Source organism: Echinops telfairi, unplaced genomic scaffold (assembly GCF_000313985.2).
Source record: "Echinops telfairi isolate 266 unplaced genomic scaffold, ASM31398v2 ScPeMD7_7412;HRSCAF=8450, whole genome shotgun sequence".
Lineage (NCBI taxonomy): Eukaryota > Metazoa > Chordata > Mammalia > Afrosoricida > Tenrecidae > Echinops > Echinops telfairi.
This window is the reverse complement of record NW_022111312.1, coordinates 9644292-9648862: the sequence shown is the minus strand read 5'-3', so window position 1 is coordinate 9648862 and position 4571 is coordinate 9644292. Positions and strand designations below refer to the sequence as shown.

The window sequence follows — 4571 nt, the reverse complement described above, 5'->3', positions numbered from 1 at the left end:
CTGTTCACTAAGGCTCTCACAGTAATGGTTATACTGTACACTCAATAGTTCTTTTAGTTTCAAGTGCTGTATAATCATTTGCCCATCTTTTTAGGAGGGTGTTCCCAAAATTCAACACATTGCCTCCCCACACCACAGAGCCACATAAGAACCTTATCCTACGTCTAATTTTGAAACGACACCGAGCATTCAGCAGAGTATCACGTTTCCCTCCTTGTTCCGAATTGAATTTTAGGTGCTACTAGCTTTTCAACAGACTTTTCAATCAATCACTTAATAACAGGTTGTTAGGCAGTCACCTTGTTTAATAATGATATTAGCGATGTTCTGAATTCTATGTGCAAGAACTGAAGTAAATGTCTTAAATACAGCATCCCATTGTCACAAGTCCGGCTCTGTCATCCCAGTTTAGGAGTGAGGGAACTTACCAAGCAGGCTATCGCCTATAATTTTCAACAAGCTTACATACCTTTCAAAGTCAACTGCTTTCTTATTTTACAGAGCTGGACTCTTGCTCAGCTTTTTAGAGTTGGCTAACGGAATGAATATTAGTCAACAATTTCTGCACATAAACAAAATAATAATCTTGTTTGTATGCAATTACAATGTTCTAAATGCTTTCCAGTTGCAATTAGAAGTTCTAACAGCCTCCAGGGCCAGCCTTAGTGCCATAAAGAGTTCCAGAACTCCTAGGAAGGTCTCCACGGAGCAGAGTGAGGCAGGACATGGAGGATCTCTTTGGAGAGTCCCATTCCACACCTGAGATGGAATGACGGACGGTGTGGTGGAAATAAATTTTAAGAAATTAAGAGTCAAATGATCAGCGTTCTTGTCATCCTATGTATCATAGCTATGTGAGATGAATCCCCTGACCGAGTCTCCCTCCTGTACCCATCACCACACAAAGAAGAGTTCTGGAGAAATGCCCACTTCTCGGGTTCGAGCTCAGGGCACTGTCAAGTTGAGCTCTGTCACTGCACACTCACTCTCAGGAACTTTGGGCGATTGTGGGAAACAGTAAAAGATTCAAGGGCCATCTTCTTTGAAACCAGGAGCAGAGGGCACCGTGCATGCACTGTAAGGAGGGCTCTGTCACATACATAGTTCTGCAACAACCTCTCAAGTGTCTTGACCACCCTCGTGAAGGTGATGGGTCGAATTAAAAGATATATGGAGAAACACAGAAATAGTCAGCGGTCATTATCTTCTAATTTTGATCTCACAGTGACCCTTCAAAGCAATTCAGTAACAAGCCACCTCTTTCAGGGAGAGACAAATTCTCCTATGTCTAGGTCTGAGGCAGTCGTCATGGCTCTGGGACATTTGTGTGTGTGGTGGCGGTGCGGGGAGTGATGTTAGGACAGTTCATTCTTGTAGCAGACCATGGCAGGCCCGGGCCTCAGACTGACTTCTAAAACACAAGAAGATGAGTTCTGGCTACTCTGCCTGGCCAAGCAGCTATTAATAGGTGGAGTAAAACTGTGGCAAAGACGGGCATCTGTAATCATACATAAATACAAAACAGTATAATTTTAGCTCCGTGTTGGCTCTTTAACAAGTTTTCTCTAATAAAAGTACTAAATGTGCAGAGTAAAGAAAAAAAAGCACTGAAGTATAAAGTAAAAAATAAAAGCTACCATTTATCCCTACCTAATGCTCACATCACACTCATGAATCCTTCTAAAATTCTCTATTCATAAATCTTCTATTCACTGCTATCTAAACATTACCATCAAAACTTGCTTTTAAAAGATACATAGTCATAAAGCCCCCAATAAAATGATTTGATAAAATAAAATTTAATCTAATTAAAAAATAAAAGATACATAGTCAACAGTCTTCCATGTCATTCCTTAAACCAATGGTTCTCAACCTTCCTAAGACCACAACCCTCATGTTGTGGTGACCCCCCCAACCATAAAATTATTTTTGTTGCTACTTCATCACTGTAATTTTGCTACTGTGATGAATCAGGCGACCCTTGTGAAAGGTTCGTTAGACCTCCAAAGGGGTTGCGACCCGCAGGTTGAGAACAGCTGTGTTAAACAATTGTCTGGCATTTATCTGTGTGAATTTATCGATGTCAGTTAGGTTTTTTTTATGCCAACATGGCACCCATAAGAAGGTATGGGTGGCGTTTAGCCTGTCAATCAGGTCACAGCTTGATAGCCTCATTTGGAGGTGCCACCAAGATAAATGGCTCAGCAGAGGTGGGCCTCTCTCTGCCTTCCCCTTCCTGCTGATGAGCCACACTGAGCCCTGCGACGCTGCCACTGCCACTGGATCCACAAGGCTTTTCACCCACGGCCCTGTGATCGCCCTGCACTCTGCATCATTTCATGTGGCTGCAGGAGTCTGAAGAGGGACTTACGGACTAGTATCAGACATGTGGACTTGATCTGGACTGGACTGGGCTGTTTCTTTGATGTATAATTACTTCTTGATAAAACGCTCTTTCCTACACATATATAGGTGTCACTGGATTGTTCTGCTAGTCAACCTGGCCTAACACACTATCAGAATTTGTTTAACTAGTCCCGCACTGAGTGTTTCAAAAAAGAAAAACCAGTTTTTCCAAACACTACTGCAGTGCTGTTCACCCATCATTGTGCTTATGGGAATCTTTCCTTTAAGTGAATAAATTCCTGTAAGTGGAATTTGTTAGCTTAAAAACAAACACCTACACTCTTTGATAGGAATTGCAAAAGTGTACACCTCCAAAACGGCTGCATCCAATGAAGCTTCACACCCATAATATATTAATACACCTCCTTCTTGGTACCTTGCTAACTATGGGGTGCATCAAACATTTTCATCTTGGGATACTTTTTCAAAGATTCTAAAAAGTCTAAGGCTTTTTTAGCTTCACTGAATTCAGAGTAGGTGATATGAAAAAAATAACAAGTTCTGAGGAGAAATGCTGCAAAGTTTTAACAGTTACATCGGCCCTGACAAAGTGAGAAAGGGAAGCCCTCGATGAAATAAATGGATTGACCCAGGGACGACAGCCAAGGGCTCTTGCAGAACCACGACTGTGCGCTTGGTGAGAGGATGAGGTCACCGTGAGGGGGGCCGGATGGATGGTTCCTAACAATGCCAACACCGTCCTGTACCTCTCCGACATGAACCCCTCTTATAAGCCGAGTGCTGCAGTGACTAAGCACGAATCCCCAACCTGAGGAAACCTATCGACTGTGAGCCTCTTCTGAAGTGCCTGCCTTGGTCGAGTGCTATCCAGGCAGTCTTCCCACCAGCCCGTGGCGCGACTGGATGACTTTTATTATTGTCGTGATTACTAAAACAAGAGCGTTTCTCTAACCTGGCCTATTTAAAGTTGCTTAAACTGGCCAAAAAGAATGTAACATCAACTTTTCTTGGTGAATGGGAGATAAGGAGTTGCACGGTTGGGGTTTTGTTTTTGTTTAATTTCTTTTTCACTTAAGGATGATATCAAACATTTTGAAGTTCAATCTCATTCCTTGTCAAAAGAGAAAAACAATTAGACCTTTCAGATAGAAGACTCACTGTGTCCAATTTACTCAGTTCTACTTTGAGAGATTCTTTATCCTTTTGTACCAGGATGTGGTGGAGAATGAGCATCTGTCTGAGAATGAGCTGGGGGGGGAGTGAGAGTGAGAATGAGGAAGGTGCCGATGACTCCCAACAAAGGTTCCCAGGCTGAGGGACCCACCCTGTTCTAAACATTGCTGGTGCTGGGCGCTCTCAAGTAGGTTCCCCCATAGCGACCTTGTAGCACAACAGATGGAAACACTGCCCACCCTGCCCCACCCTCCCAACTGTTAAGCTTGAGCCCACAGTTGCAGCCACGGTGTCCATCCATCTCACGGAGGGCCTTCCTCTGTTTTTGCTGCCCTGCTGCTTGCCCAAGCATGATGTTGTGCTCCAGGGACTGGTTCCTCTGGCAATGATTTACAAAGTGTGATATGAAGTCTAGCCATCCTCAATTCTAAGAAACCGTTTTGGTTGTACTTTTTCCAACAGATTTCTTTGGTCTTCTGGTAGTCCCTGGTATTTACACTGTTTTTCACTATTCTTTTTCTTTCGTTTTTCTTATTCATTGTCCAACTTTCTCTTGATCTTAGCCAACAGGCTGAGAAGCGATCACTGTCCAACTTTCACATGCATATGAGGTCACTGAAAATACCATGTTTGGGATAGATGCACCTTAGTTCTCACAGTAACATACTTGCCCTTCAACACTTTGAGGTCGTTTGCAGCAGATTTTCCCATTGCAACATTTCATTTGATTTCCTGACTGCTACTTCCATTGCTTATGGACCCAAGCAAGATGAAAGCCTTGTCAACTTTAATCTTTTCTCCGTTTATCATGATGCTCTATATTAGTCGAGTTGTGAGGATTTTTTTTTTCATTAAGTTGCAAGCCATACTGAAAGTCTCCGATCTTCATTCTAAGTACTACATATTTATTATCTCATTTAATCTTCACAACAAGAAGTAGGTAAACTGATTTTCTCCATTTGAAGATGAGAATCTTGGTTAAGTAATCTCCCATGGTCATACTGATAGTGGTAAATGCTGGAACTGGAATT

The 4571-nt window shown here is 42.5% G+C and overlaps 1 protein-coding gene across 1 annotated transcript in view; it reads right to left on the bottom strand.

Moving 5' to 3' along the window:
- BICDL1 (BICD family like cargo adaptor 1) overlaps positions 1-4571 on the bottom strand; it is a gene marked incomplete at its 5' end in the record, with an annotated part of 85926 nt that overhangs the window by 25498 nt on the left and 55857 nt on the right. The gene's annotated exons all lie outside the window — the stretch shown is intronic.